Source organism: Eutrigla gurnardus, assembly GCF_963514095.1.
Source record: "Eutrigla gurnardus genome assembly, chromosome: 14".
Classification (NCBI taxonomy): Eukaryota; Metazoa; Chordata; class Actinopteri; order Perciformes; family Triglidae; genus Eutrigla; species Eutrigla gurnardus.
This window is the reverse complement of record NC_139937.1, coordinates 8,168,593-8,185,257: the sequence shown is the minus strand read 5'-3', so window position 1 is coordinate 8,185,257 and position 16,665 is coordinate 8,168,593. Positions and strand designations below refer to the sequence as shown.

The following is a 16,665-nucleotide window of genomic DNA, read 5'->3' as shown; positions in this document are numbered from 1 at the left end:
CACTTTGGAACGGGGATTGTGTATGTCCTCGGAAATATGCCACATGAACATCTGGTTAAAAAGCAAATATATCGTAATGACGAGTGGTTGCAGCTTCCTTTCCACTGTAAACCAAAGTAAACTAATTAAAGCAAAAACAAAATAAACAAATTTCTCCTCCCAAAATTCAAGACTTTAAAATGACAAGATACACCTCTGGATGTTCAGCGATTTATGCTGCTCTGTGATTTCTTAGTATAAGAAAATGAAAGTTTTAGAGGAGGTTGCTAGAAGTCCTTGGACTCAAACAGAGATTTTCATTTTTATGGCTTTTTCTTCACAGCATAAATCACTGACACAGAAAATTTAATTTGTGGTGGATGACTTATGGAATGACAACAGAAGGCTGGAGCGACTTTTGAAGGCTGAGGTTGGAGCCACGAGTGTTGCTTTAGGCAGGGCTGGTCCTGCGTGTGTGTGTGTGTGTGTGTGTGTGTGTGTGTGTGTGTGTGTGTGTGTATTCTCTGTCTGGATTCAGAGTTACAACAGCAGCCATAATCGTTAATCAGATTCACCTTACTGCTGTATAATCAACACAAACAATATTTATCTCTGTATTGATGGCTATTGAAAATGAATATAGTGCAAATCTATACTGGCCAGGCAAGCAGCAGTCTGTATCACAGTTTGTACTATGATGTGTGGCCTGAGATCATAATGTGGTTTCAAACTGCTGCTTCATATAAGGGTCCTCATCACTCTGCCGTTTGCTCTTTCATTCACCCTGTAGATTTGACCATCAAGTACATTTTTAAATTGTGGAAAGAGGAAAAAGAGGGTGGAAAGGCAAATAGATCATATAATAGACATATGCATTTACTGAGAGGTAGATTTATGTTACCAACCTGACTGGTTTTTCAACAAGTGTAGGGATCAGAAAAAATAGAAGGCGTGTATGATTTACATGCTATTTAATCTTGATATTCTTATTACCTTGGTATAATTAGTATTTTCTGTAAATACTTAAGTTAGTGTGGAAAGAGTTCACTTCAAATACCAATAACATATGCACAATGCATAAAGATCAACAATATGCGTGTTTGTGAATGCTTGATATGGATTAAGTTGAAGTCGTCATAAAGTTTTCTGAAAGAGGGGATTTGGGGAAAAACTTCACTTATTTCTTTACAAAAAAGGGAATTGTCTTAAACTCACCTGCCAAAAAGGAACCACTTATAGTGTTTTCTTTTGGTTTGCAGGAGTGTGTTTGAGGCTCAGTGCATTTGGTTCTGCTGTCTGTCCTTTTTATTCCTGAAGACAGAGAGCTGTTACATAAACAAATATTTTTCTAAGTTAAGATAACACGGATCTTCTATTATTTTTGCTGTTATTCCAAATAGAATTATTTCCTTTGCTTTCATTTTGTTCTTCCTTATTTTCTGGTTGAGGTGGGGAAACGTTGTCTTGACTGCAGAGAAAAGAAGTGGCATGAATCAGCATTAAGTTGTCCTGTGTCTCACAACATAAAGGAAGGGTGCTTTAAATTGTTGTTTTTTTAATATAAAAATGAGGCAACAGTTTGAAAGCATTTTTTAAAAGTTCGGGGAACTTCTGCAAATGTTGAGTTTGTTCAACTTACTCATATTAATTTTACTGTAAGTGGAAAAAATGAGTAGCGCGAGAAATTTGAGTTGGTTAAACTTAATAATATGCATTTGACGTAAGATTTGATTAAATTAAATTAAAACAATGTAGTATGGTACAGTCATGGAGATGTACTCAAATGTATTTGAATGACTTTCAAAACAAATCTCGCTTTGAAGGAGAGTATTCAGTCTAAGAACTTGACAGAACCAATTAAAGACAGTCTGCAGACATCATAAGCATCCATTAACTCATCATATTTCTCCTCCTGTGTTTCCATGTCTCATTCCCATGTTTCCTATTACTCTCCTGAAATTTCAGAAAATGAGCCTAATGACTAAAAATTAAGGATTATGTGAAGCAGGCATTACTAAAGGCTGTAGTTTGACACTGCCATGGAAAGTCTAAGTGTCATATAAATATAAATGTGTCTTCCAACTCTGACATGGCTTCAGTGTTAAAGTCATGGGTTCCACTGAACATTTTAGTTTCTCATTTAATATGACAAAAACCCATTCACTTGACAAGTTGGTAAGCAGCCTCTTTAATTGGCAGCGACTCTCTGCCAGCTGAAATGACAACCGTCTGGTATTTTTTATCAGCTGAAGCTAAACTGAGTTTGTAGAAAACATCTGCGCCTAATTGTTTAATGCTTCCAGATGAATGTATGAAGAGAACTTGATTCTCTTCATACATTCATTAGAGGTGTGGCCCAAATCATTCCCATGAATGTTGCTCAGTGATTGATATTCATACACATTTTTTGGTCAAAATTCACATTGACATTCATGGTGTTGTTTGATTCACAACATCAATTCACAAAAACAAAGCTGCCAGTAGCCTTTGAGTGGTGCAGTAAATTAAATATTTTCTTCCTTCAGTCTATAGCTAGCTAACTGCCTCATTGGCTTGGCACAAGAAAGTAAAGTAAATCATTCACGCTCAAACTGATTAAAAGCCACAGCGATTTTTGGTCTTCGCAAACGAAATTACGTACGCATGGATTTGCATGTAGAGCGGGGAAGTGAGATCCCGTCCAAAGTGGCCACTTGAGACGCATGTGGAGACGCATTTTAATACCAGCTGTGAAGTGACGCATTTAAAACTGTCCACTCCACTGATCGGATCACCCAAGACGCGCGTTAATGCCAGGTCTGAACAGGGCTTCGGCTGAGGGTGTCGTCTTCAGTTCCTTGGCTCGGAGCCACGATGGCGAATTTACTTTTCTCCAGAGATTTGACGGGCTTGATAGGTCATCACAGACAGCTTGCGTAATTATTGTGATGTGCTCATCTCATCTGTGCTCTTTGCTATCCTCTTTCCATCACCCTGCTGGCTCGGATTTCAGATTCCCAGACTAGTGCTTGTCTTTGCCTTTAATGTTGTCAAAATGCGTGTCTGCAACACTGTGAGAGCCAGCTCTTTCCGGAGTGTCGCGGTCCCCACCCACCAGCACATAATGCCACCAGTAATAACCCGTAGAACGTCTCCTGTCCATAGGGCCTCTTACACTACAGAGGCCAAGCTTGCTTTCCCGTTGTAGTAACGTTTAAACTGTATATTTTAAGAAGTTCACACTGAAATCAACCTTCCCACAAACGCACCTTTTCTGTCTATCTGTGCATATTTCACTGTCTGCGTAATCCCCACCGCATCTAAACAGAAGTGACACCTCTGACTGCATTTCACTTCATTCTCACTATTTCTCTCCTTCTTCTCCCTCCACCCAAACAGTGATGACAGCAAGTCACTTACAGATGAAAGTTTGCGTATATCCTCTTTCCCCGGGGCTTATGGTGGAACATATGATACGGCAAATAGCAGGAAGGGAGGGGTAAGGCAGGAAAAATGAAAAAAAAAAGCGGATTGGGATGGATGATTGATTTTATGGAACATTGGAGCCGTCGTATAAATGTTCATTTATGGTGTCGGTTTTGAGTTTGGGATTATACTGCTGTCTATTAGGACAATTTTGCACCCTTGAATACTCACTGTTCCTCTTAAAACAATCATTGCAGATTGCACAATACCAGTCACCAGTTTACATTGTTTGGGTACTATTTTAAGAGAAAATAAAGAAGGGCGAGGACATCAGGAACAGCTCTTGAAATGTGCTTTATTATGACTATATTATTTATTTTGTATTATGGTGTGTTTCTTAATGACTGAAAACTATAAATACGTCTGCAGCGGATAAAAATTGATTTTCATATCCTCAGATGGATGTGTCATATTTTACACATAGGCGTGTGCTGTTTGACGGAGAAACATCTTGAGGTACTTTTCACCACAACATGTGGTAATGGGATTTTTGCAGATAAATCTTTGTCACATGCTGTGCTGAAAGTTCTCACCACCTGAAGAAAACTGGTCCAGTTTGAAAAGCTCAGCTGAAAAACTGCTTTTGGCATCGTCTCTTTGAAAATGTTCCACATGATTTATCACTGTTGAACGTAAATTTATATTACATCTTTTTGACAGTTTCACAATTGGCTTCTATTTTCTCACTGCGCTGAAATTTGGAACTTGTTTTCAAGACTCAAACTCATCGTCAATTTTCTTTGTCATTCAGTCAGTAAATTTGCATTCTATGCAAATATACTACCGTATATATTATTCATTATTCATTTCCCAGTAGAATTTGTATTGACAAAACACAGTTTGGCTTCTCTGGAAGTTAACAAAGTCAAGCCATAGGACAACAAAATAACTTTCTTCCATTCATTCTGTCTCTCTCTATCATGTTCCCACGTCCCCACTTTTCCTGCAGCACTTATTTTCATTTCTCCTGCCAGGCTCTCCTTCTCTTCTTGTCTGATGGGCTAAATCTGCCACTGTCCTGTTGGAGAAATAAACACAGAGCCAAAGCAAAAGCAGCAGGACAGAGAGCGACTGTGTCTTCGTCTCACTGGTTCTGATGAGACGAGCAGACAGAGGGCTGGCAACAGTATAGTGAGGTTCTCTCTGGGAGAACGGGACCGTGAGGACGAAAACATTAGGTTGTCAAAACAGACCAGAGAGGTCACTCGAGATGCTCGGGGACAAATACAACCTTGCTCCAGCGAAAAGCAAAAACAGGAGGAGATGAACCCGGCGAGCCAGTGGCAGAAGTTATTCATCTGAGAAAAGCTTTGAGTCAGAGTTTTGACTTGAAATTTTAACCGTCTGCCCTTTCTGAGAGGAGAAATATAAACTTTAAAGAGCAACTGCACACTTAAACTTGTTTGTTTTTTTAAGCTATAAATGATATGACTGTACTGCAATGATTGATGGTGTTCAAATCTGCACTCCATGGTTGAAAATGGCTCCAAACACTTTCTACTACTAACCAGTCCAGGTCTTGCAAGGCCAATTCTGCAGTAGTTTGGGACTGATCTACATCATCAAATAAAAGAATGTTAACGTCCTCTAATTAGACGCCCTTGATTTTTCCTCATTTAGTGGCTGGCTAATGAGCTTGCTATGGTTAGCTTGCTAATTCCACCATGTTTTCATGCTAACGTTACAATGGTTACGAGCCGAATAGCAAGCTGCTGGGTCCCTGGTCCCGGTCGATCACAGCTGGGAGGAGAGCAGACGCCTCTCCGGAGATGGAGGTGATAATGTTCATACTGGTTTAATTCAAGCTGCTGTAGCCGTAGCAGTCCGTCTCTGCCCTTGGCATAGGCTGTATAGGCAAATGTGAGGGGCAACGTCATCTATAGGAGGTGTATTAGGCTCACATTATGAGAGGTTAATGAGGGTGCAGTTGCCTGGAGTAGTTTGGCGAGTACCAATACAATCAGATGAACATAATATCGGACCTGATATTGGTATCAGTGCATCACTACTATGATTTCTTTGAAAAATATGTTTAATTCAGCTGACTAACCATTTTCTCGGAAGTATTGGTTCAAATGGAATAGATAGGCGGGGTTGCAGCTCTGCAACAACAATCAATCTTTGTTTCCAGTATTCAGGGAATAACGTGATGTTTCATCGAAAACCCATCAAATGCATCTGGTTCACTGACCACTTTCATGTGTTGAACAACTAGGGATGAATTCATTCTGGAACTTGAAGTCCTGCCGTGCAACAACTGAACCTGGTTTTGGTCATTAGCAGCATGATCAAGTCCCACCCTTGCACAGATTCATGGTCTTCATTTAGAACAAGGATCATTGCTTTGGGGCAAAAACTACTTGTAATACTTGCCCCAATACATCATATTTGACTGGGGTTTCAGGGTTTCAGAGCCTGTTAATCTGGGTAGCCACAGTAGCTTGGAACCCTATTGATATTTATCATGGTCGCGTGTCTGGAGGCCGAGCAGATTGCCACTAGTCGGTGGATGTGAGTCACAAAAATGAGCCAGCGGTTGATGATGTTCTGGATCAGAAATAATCCATGACAGGAGCAGGAACGTCTAGCAGGTGAAATAACAAGCTCCGGTGAATCACACAGCTCACATGAATTGAGTGTGGATATTGTAATAGTGCGAAATCCGGCCTGGACGGTGAGTGACTTTGAGGGGGGAGAATATTTTGCATTGATGAGAAAACGAGTACGTGCAAATGTTACAGTTGACCACACACACACACACACACACACACACACACACGGACATACAGTGACCCATTCATTGGGGTCTGCGGAGTCTGGAAACTCCCCTGTCACAGCCAAACACACACACACACACACACACACGCACACACACACACACACACACACACACACACACACACACGCACACACACACAGACACATGCAGTATACGCTGTAAAACTGTGAGAAACACATAACCAGTTGGCCTGCTGATTTCTGTCTGTCACATTTCATATACTTAAAGAAATTAGCAACTTCGATAAATCTGTTGGATTTTTCTTGTCTAACATGCAAAGCTTCATTTAATATTATGGGTCTGCTTTCGCGCCATCTAAATCACGGAGGCTGGGGATTGCCTTTGGCTAATTGTCATGTTGTATGTTTTTGTATTTTTGGCTGAATTTGATATATTCGTGGGTGTGGTAGGTTTTTGCACTTTGCAAAAAACATGTAAGGGAAAGTTCAGTGTTATTTAAAAAAAGGCCTAATTCATAAACCAGAGTAAGAAGGTGTAAATCATCCATCAGGAAACGAAAAAAGGTATGGTTTTTATTTTTAATCATAAATTACTCCTGAAATTCAGAGCTTAGAAGTGTTTTCTTGACTACGCCTCAGGAAATGTTCATTTGTATTAATGGACAACTCTCCCATATTGCTAAAAACTGAACTTTAATGTTAATGTTGGCCTGCTGCACTTTTAGTGTGGGAAGTTGGAATGAAAACAGTAGTGGTCATAAGGCCTCCAGCCTCTGTGCATATATAGCCTTTAATAAGAAATTGTTTTGGACTTACCATCTCTCCGGTCGGCTGTCCAAAGCACTAAGAATAAAATAAATCAAACACAACATAATGATGAAATAAACAAATGATAATAAATGTGGTGGGAATAACTTTAATAACTATTTGCCATATAAAATTGGCTCTTTTTCACTTTAACTCTAGCAGTTTTGTTTCCCGAAAACCACAGAAGTAAGAAGGTAATCAGTACGGATCATCATCATCTCCACACAATATCATCATCATCATCATCATCATCATCATAGGAAATAAAGCTCTCTGTTTTTCCCCCTATTTCCTGTCTTTAATTACATTCCTAAAGTAATTTTTGGTCCTTGATAGAGATAAGAGCCACTATTCTACTCACGAGGGGTTTCTGCGCCAATGCACACACCTTTATATGACTGTAAAACCTTACATTACATAGAGGCCAGTCCAAGTACAGTAAGAACTTATATTTCCTCAACATTTCCCGTAACTGTCTTGAGGGAAAAAAACTATGGTGCTCTTCCAATTGACCCAATGAAACTGGACCGGTAGCATGATTAGAGCTTTGACTTCGGACGTCTAATTTGGCGGCTCCTTGATGTGATGGCAGAATAAAGACAGTGAGAGGAGAGGAGAAGAGAGGAGGGCTTAAAAGTGAAGAGGAGGAAATTGGAACATTGTGTGACCACAGAAAGGCCATAGATGGTTTTAATATGCCCCACTAAAAAGAAGGGGAAAGCCAGAAAAACAAAAGGGGGTTTCGGCAGTGCCTCTTTCGCAAGCGCGCTGGCCAGCTGCTCAGGCAGGGCGCAGGGTGAGTGGGGTGTGTCACACACATGGAGGCTGCAGGAATGTGATTTCCCCACTCACTTTCTGCTCTCCTCCCCAAATCAAATGATCTGGATCCAACTCTCCGATCCTGACAGCTTCTTTTCTGGAATCAGAAGAGTGACTATTTGTTTCATCTTTGAAATTGTGTCTGTGAGACATTTCTCACCACAAAATCACACAAAACAGGTAGATCTAATAAACAGGAGCCCACCATCCCACATCATCAGCGTAGAGCAGTACATTGAGGCTTAAATGTGTTTTTTTTCTTAGTTGTAAGTAGGTGTTAGCAGTAATTTCTGATGTGCCCAATTCGTCACACAGCTACTCAGGTCGACTTACTATGAAGACATTTAAAAAAGAACAGGCATGACTATGACAAGTTAACTATCATGATGGATCACAAAGCCACATAAACTGCCTTACATCCGAGAATACACACAGAAACCGGGTAAATTAAGAAAATATTCCTGTCTTTCTTTAGCTATTTCAATCATATTACGCTCCCTCAGAAAAATAGAGTTAATTACTAAAACAGAAACTTGGAAAGAAATTACCCAGTGGCAGGAATCAGGGACATCTAAACCACATTTTAGGAGGGACAAGGATCTACTGCGAAGCAGACACACAAACCCACACAGACATATACTGTACACACACTGACCTAAGCCTACATACATGCACAGAAACACACACGGAGATCACAACATTTGCAGAAAACCCCCAAAGGAACACACATGGCGCTCGCATGACATGGACATAAGGAGTTATATACACACGTGTTCGCATACAGCCACTGGCATTGCACGTTCCAGGATGTGTGTGTCCGACATTTACCAGAAACCGTATTAACAATAAGAACTCTAACAAGATGATTATATGATTATTACTGTCCTGGCCTGGGAGGGAGTTCAAATCGATGAAAGTGCAGCAGTGGTTAGAAGGAAAATGACATGACATGAAAGGTTCAGGGAGGAGTCCTGGCCGGCCTTGAAAGGCTTTTACATTTTTCTTTAAATCTCAAAGATTTTCTGATCTTTAAAGACAGGGAAGACAGGCCTGACCTTAAAGGAGACTCACAGACCAGTATATCTCAGTATTTACCGGTAGTGTCCCCACAATAAAACCAGAATAAAACCAGGGGAAAACTTTAATACAGTGTGTTCCCGGTGACCTTAGTTCAACACAGCTCACAACTTTCAGCACACACAATAAACGCCTTTATGTCTCTTTTTCTTTTCTCTTGAGCCGTCTACTAAAACAGGTTGTTTGCATCACACGCGCGAAGTGAAGTTCTTGACATGGCTTTCCCTCGGGCAACAACCTTACACACTATTGCTCAATTCTTACACTTCTTTACCTCATTCAAACTTTTGCTTTTACAGTAATCCCAGATATCCAGATCATCAAAGGCAGTTTTGTCATTGTTTCAATTTCACTGAATCTTGCCGCAGGACACAAGGCTTGATAGATGATTTAAGATCACCATTGACCATTTGAACCAACATCCACACGCAGACCCGTTTTCCAGATGTTCATTGATAAACTAAGGACCCGATTTGGCCAATCCGCTCCCACCGGACCACAATACTCAGCCATCTGAATGGGAGCATGACAGAGTGGCCTTCTCCCCAAACCTCACCGCTGCTTTGAACCTCTAGAAGGTTTAGAGAGAGGCTTAGGAGCTCGGCTCATAATATGGTTACTGGTTAGCCACCAGCAACCACACTCTGTTCTCTGATGTTCCCTTCAGAGGCTCATTGCAGCTGGCTGATGGTCGAGGCTTGGCTGAGCACATCTCTTTGTACTGTGGCAGGTTGCAAAAAAGCAGGGAATGTCCCTTCATTGAATTCTTGCCCCCCTGGAGCTCATGTCTCTCAAAAGAATGAAGCAATTGCAACCTTAGACAAATGAACTGTGACTGATGCTGTTGGATTGGGTGACGGTTGCGTGATTAATCCAAACATCCATGTCCTTCACAGCAGAAATGGGTTCGGTTAAACTCTGCCACCAGAATGATGGTGGGAGGGCACCGCATATAATAATGACCAGAAATCTATAATTAAATGTTCATGTAAGTTTCTTTCAGCTGAGGAAGCTGGATTTCACACTGTAAATTGCCCATAGGTGTTAATGTATTTCTCTGTTTATGTGGTGTTAGACTGGGAGGCCTGTCCAGGGTGTTTTCCTGCCTTTTCCCCACATCGTTCTGGGAAGGCTCCAGCCCCTTCAATTTGATCTGTCCAAAAATGGACGGATGTTACGCTTTGTTCGAGGGGAATTTTCCCCTTGTGTTACTTGTACAAGTTTGACAGTGGGATTATTTGTTTTTATTCTCGTCACTCGCACCAAAGAGGAGGGGGGGCAGATACCAATGTTTCATCAACCATTGACAAAATAACTCCTGCTGCTGCTTTGTACATGTTGTAAAGTCCCAGATATGTCGAATACCAAACGCCAGGTTTACTACAGCAGAAGGATTTTGCTGTGATTTAGTTGCGATAAGCAGATAAAAAGGATGCCAAAAGAACAACATAACAATGCCAATTTTTTAACGTCTGAATTCTTGCTTTGTCTGTAATGACAAGCAAAAAACGTGAAAAAAATGCTTGTTTTCCGAACTGAGTTTGGATCAGTGCTGAGCTATGATAACATTGTATATGTTCTCTCAATACTCAAAATGTCATCTGGGCATTAATAGGGCAGTGACATTATTGTTTTTACAAAAGACAGAGGCTATGGTTTATGTACGTTATCACGTCATTCACGCCACGTGGAGTCTATTCACATCTTTGCATGGGCTTTGTACATTATTGTGCCACCTGAACGCAACCATGAGAATGTTTTTGAATAATTTTGAATAATTATATTTGAAATAAAATAATTAATTGTGTACAGTGAAGATTTGAGTTGAGTTCATAGGTGGAGAGTTACTCTTGGTAACGCAGGAAAGTTGTCTTAGCAACCATTTCACCAATCGCTAAACTTAGCCTACTGACAAGCTGGATAGTCGTTGCCAACAACAACAAAAGAACATTGGTAATTAGGTTACAAATAAGCTGTATGCTAAACTAAGCATCATCACTCTCTCTGCCCCCATCAGTCTGTGAGCCCTCCTCCCTTGATCCTACACCACCGGCACCACAACCAGAGATGTCGGCCTTTCTTAATGGCCCATAGCCAAAATTGCCAAGCCCAGCTTCACCAGTCATTTTGACTGATAGCTCTAGACCAGAGCAAGAACCCAGGCAAAGTGCCACAGTGCTGGATGACCTCAGTGATAACATGGCACAACCATGTAAAACAGGCAGCCATACAGCATAATGACGTCAGCCTCAAAGTTCTGAAAAATGAACAGGAAAATCAAGCTACTATGCCCTGGATAATCTGAGCAATGAAAGAGTCAGGAAAGTGTTTAAAAATGTAGCTACTCACCTGGTTAAGAGGAAAAGTCTGGACTTGAGTGTTGTTGATGCGGTCCGTGGTGCCCAGCTGCTGGAGGAGATGCCAAGTGTGCTGACAAAACTCATATTCGGTAATCTATTCTGTATTTTCATTTAATGAAGTAATGTCACCTCCTACGAAAGGAAAACTTCACCTCCAAAATCATTTTTTGTAAGAGTTACCCTGTGTTACCTTGAATTCTTGAAGAAAACTGTTTTTCTTGCATGCCTCCAAGGTGAACCAAGGACTAAACAGAGAATAGACTTGATAAACAACAGCAAGCTTATATCATCTGTTTGAAAACTCTCACACATGCATCTGCGCTAAAACCTCACTATTTAAAACACTTCGGACTCGCACAGACAAGTAGCGTGCCTGCACAAGCATGATAAGTGTTTTAAGGTTAAACATGACTGGTACTATTTAAATGAGCTGGAAGATGTTTGATGAAATCAAACCGAGTGGAAGAAAACAAACGGAATCAAGCTCAGCCTGGTTCTGTGGGTCTGGCTACCAATCTGGTGAATAAGACAACAGGAACAGGGACCGGTTAACATCACAGCGTGAAAATTGAAGCCACAGAGAAACCTGTGATTCACACAATAAATATGTGGCGTCTCACTCCAGTCATACACCAAGGATATCCTGCACTGTTTGGTCCATTGACAGAAGAGATGGGACACTTTCACACCAGTGAGTCTATGTTAGTGAATCATGCCACTTGGTGAACTTTGTGCTTTCACACCCTGGAGGAACCACGCCCTAACACACATATTGTAGGCTGTGTTCAGCCGTATTGCTATGATCATTTTGGTTTCAGTTGAAAGACTGACCACTCCCTCTCACTTCATATCCTTCATTAAATATCTCACTGGTGACTCGCGTGTTTGTCACAGCAGCAGTGGTCTTGTTAAAGCTTGGCAAGATATAAATATACTTATTGGAGAGTTCACATGCGGATGTCTCCTCCTGGGCTACAGAGAGTTGTCCCACCTTAGTGAAAGCAGACTCACTCTGTTTCTCTTGGCTCCGTACTGGCTACAGTTGCTGAAGTGGTGTGACTTTCGACTAGTCCTGTTTGTAATTTTAATGTAGCTTACAGCTCAGAAGCTAAGAGGTGGGGTCACGTATGTTGAGTATGTATGGGTGAACACCTAAGCTTAATTGTGTGGGAAATCCTACTGTGAGGGACCTACCAATGGAATAGTATGTCCAATAACTGTATTTAGCGTTGATATTTCAGCTGGATTTTGTGAACTGTGGCCAGGATGCATGTTAAACAAGATAACTGTCACACTGAGACTGTGGCAAAGTGAGTTAAACCAGGCTTTTTGACAAATAATTATTGATCAAACTCACAGTAAACAAGCAACATGTAAGCAGTATACATGGCCAAAACATGGAACCGCCTGAGCATATTTTTTCATCAATATAAGTGGAAGACATTCAGTTGGAAAGGAAGTTCAAAGGAGACCAGAAATATGCATATAAGCCTTATGGTTCACAAGCTATTCCTGATTCAATTTGGGTATGTTATTTTAGGTGTGTTGTGTTATTTCTTCTAGGGCTAATACTATGGCTTAGTCAAAACTTCAAATTGAAATGTTTTTTTCATTTAAGTCCCAAGTCAGGCCTTCATGAAGTAGAATACCATGTACATATCAAGACAAGTCTACTTTTTTATGGCAACAGTCCAATTAAATTCTCAAGACTTAAATCTAGGTTCTGCAGCTGACAGTGTTTACAGTCCCTGTATACAGAAATTCATTATGCATAAGGCCTACACCCATAGGCACAATCGTACCAAAAAAACTTGTCCCTACTAGATATTTGTTTCAAAATAAAACCAATCACCTTGGTACCCCTTTACGCCTGATACCGACACACACTGAGCCCCCCCTCTAACATCTGTATGAGAGGCACCAGGTTTTCAAGCAACTCCAATGTAAACCCATCTGTGTCTTTATTAGACGGGCAGAGCAACTGACGTAGAATAAAGAGCGAGAAATTCTGTGCAGAGCCCAGGAGGCCGCTGTTTTTGTCCTAGCTAACCTACACTAAGTTTGTGTAACAAAGAGACACTGACACATCCTAAACTGACTAGATTGGTACCTAGAGCGGCATAGTTTAAAGTGCAGGGCCCCTGACCAAGCCTCTGTATTTGATGAGCACTAATCCCTCTGATGAAAGGCTGTTCTCTAATAATGCTGCATCCTTTCTTGCCTCAAGATTCAGACAATGAGGTGCCGTGAGTCAAGCTTCCCCTGGCCGGAGGTGAGCTGTAGAGAGAAGTGTGACAGCATCCCGTATCATCATAAAACAGCAGCCTTGTTTGATGGACTTAGTAAACTTGCATGCCTAGTAACAAATTGAGAACAAAACACTCGTCCATGTTTATAACAGATACCAGGGGAAATGTTCTCCAAGCCTGCGCCCTAAAAAGATACAACAAGGCAGCAAATATGACAAACATGCAGTAAACTGTGGAATAGTGTGAAACGAGGTGGGTCAGATTGAGGGCATTAAAGGCAGGATTGTGTTGGAAAAGTGGGCTGGGTGGGTGGTTGTTGGCTGGGGCTTGACCTGGTATGTGAGAGGATCAGCTGGAGGTGTGTCCACATGAGAAGTATTGCAGCTCTGCCTAAGCAGGTTATTGCATGAGACTGCATGTGATCACACACTGTTCAAGCACAATTTGAACACTGAATTATTTAGCACAGATTTGACGATGGTGATGATGATGGACCCAATCTGCTTCCTGTTAACATGTCTGAAATGATTAGATCCAAATATTAATGTAGTTATTATATTAAGACAAACCATTGTATTAATGGCTAAAAAGCACCAAGTCTCAGAACCTTCGTCATTGTTTGGAGAATATGTAGTTCTGCTACATGATCACATAGACATCCAGAAATGGAGCTCAAACTAGCTCATGTCATTGTGCAACCTACTGCATGCAGATATCTAAAAACAGTATGTGGGTTTGTATCAATCAAGATGGAAATGAAGCTGAATCCGCTCCAAAGAAAAAAACAAACCCTTATTTGCAACAAGTCTTTGTTAAGCACAGATTGCAAGTGAAAAGAAGGCATCATCATCATGTCATTTTCGATCAATTTTAGCAATTCGCTGCCTCTCCAGACACTGCAAATATGAATTGAGTCCAATATTGAATTCAGCCCTCTATTTAACCTTTGCTAAACATTGAAATGCTTCATAAATCACATACAAATGTCGGTTCCTGCTGGAGGCTCAGGCTTCTTAGTCAAGAGTTTGGGGGATTCTTCAGGGGAGGCAAGACCTAATTAAGCTTTCCCACCCAGATTTCCAAACTAGATAACATCTTTCACAGTCATTAGCTACGCCAAACACTGTTCTACATCTGTTGCTTCTGTCCGCCACGACTCCAATCTTGCAAAGCCAGAACTCAGTTTAATCAAACTCACATACTGAGTAAAACATCTTTCGCAGCCATTGGAACTGACTGTGAGTTTGAAGAATCCTGCCTTAGGGAAGCAACACTTCAGTTTTCTCCTGTTGGGGTAAAACTGACGCTCTGTGGTTCAGTTTTATTGGTTTGTAGTACACGCAGCTGCCATTATGTGATCTAGGCCACACAGCGCTGCCAGCTTTTACAGTAGCAAACCCTTGTTTAATCACCTATTAGCCTACACAAGCTAACTCTACCACTATTTTTGCAAGTTATGAGCTATCGTGCCAGCCAGTGCCAACACTGTGCTTTATGGAACCAAGCTGAACTGCCTATTATAAAGGCTGAGGCTTTTGAGGCATTGTGTTTAGGGCTGCATCAGCAACACCATGCTACTGTTTTTCTTTGAGTAACTGTGTGTTTGTCTATGTAAGCATGTATTGTTGCACTATTCTCTGACACGTGTCTTTCTTGAGAGGAAAAAAACGTAAAACATTTGTTTGGAGAAAAAGAAAAAGGTCGTTGAGTTATTTCAGTCCGGACCAAAGAAGGAGTGACGTGACATCCAAATAGACACACAGCTAGTGTGGCTAAAAACATGGACGTCAACAACATAAAATAAAAAGGTATCGTGACCAAAGATATTTTTTTCTCATTTAAACTCTAAGCTGTTGTCCCCAGGAAAAACAGTGTTTCCAATATATTGTCATTTTAGAGTTTTCCATGACGCTTGAATGAACACACTGCTTTGCTACCAGAAAAGAATTAATAGCTGCTTACTGTGGTTATTCCCTTGTAATTATTTACACATGATGCATTGCAGCTAATAAAGGTCCTTCTAACTACAAGAACCTCTGCCAACCATTACAGCAGCGGACCTCACCTCACTGTTTATTCACTCCTGACACGTAAGTGCTCTCCACCACTCTACCACCCATTGCTTAGCATTACCAGCAGAGGCACTGGTCTGGCCCACACACCACTTCATGACCAGTCTGTTCTCCTGGCTGGCCCACACTGCCTTCCCAGCACCGCGCCACTGTGTGATTCCACTGGGGAACATTCATTTATGTTTCCTATCGCCTTTGAATGTGGAAATAAATAGTTTCCGACCAGACGGGGATCACTAAGCTTCTTTTTAGAGGCATCACCAGAGCGTTGCTGATTTTGGCCTCTGCGGCTACATTTACACTGGAACAAAAAATCAGATTCTTAACGGTTTCTATCACAGACATGTTATGTGACAAGATGACCCAATATAATGAATCCTGCTGGAAGCTTCCTTACTCGTTTCTCACCCAGGCCTGTTTTGACATCACTTCTGTGAACAAAAAGCCAAAAACATTGTTTTTCCAGTATAAATACACCAATAACCTCTAAGCTCATACAGTGAATTTGATGACAATTGCCAACATTAATTTCTATAGCTCTTATTACACTTGCACATGATGCTATGTATTTTCCCAACGTCATTCGTGTTCTGTGTGCGGTTCAGGGAGATGACAGGATAGATGGTTAAATAACATTACACAGATTGACCACAATAGGAATGTATTGAATAACCTCAAATTGTCCCTGGACTCCATAAAATGACGTGTCTGACCTACTGTACGTTGAGAAAGTATGTTGCAACTAGAAAGGCAAATTAAGGGAAATACCCCAAAATAGCTGTCTGTTATTCACGGCCTTCAACCCAGAGAGAGAAAAGAACAACTGTTTGATTGGTGTGGATATACATTTGGCTGGATATTAGGGCCATGGGGTGAAAAGGAGATTCATTTGGCAAGTTCATGAGAAAAATCTGTGAGATTATAGTAGGCTAATGCATTTACGAGAAGAAAAGTTGGGAAAATAGTGTTGTGCAAAACCGTAGTGATGAAAAAATGCATTTTGGGATCATCCTCATCAAACCACAGATGCCACCATTAAACACGGTGGTTAGCAGAGTGCTAACCCGAGCAGCAGAGTGCAACATATTTTATATTTTA

At 41.0% G+C, this 16,665-nt stretch overlaps 2 protein-coding genes across 2 annotated transcripts in view; both read left to right on the top strand.

The window, feature by feature from the left end:
• LOC311023899 (secretagogin-like) overlaps nt 1-16,665 on the top strand; it is a 168,193-nt gene that overhangs the window by 42,433 nt on the left and 109,095 nt on the right. The window lies entirely within an intron of this gene.
• LOC311023896 (tumor necrosis factor receptor superfamily member 11B-like) overlaps nt 1-16,665 on the top strand; it is a 214,375-nt gene that overhangs the window by 166,541 nt on the left and 31,169 nt on the right. The window lies entirely within an intron of this gene.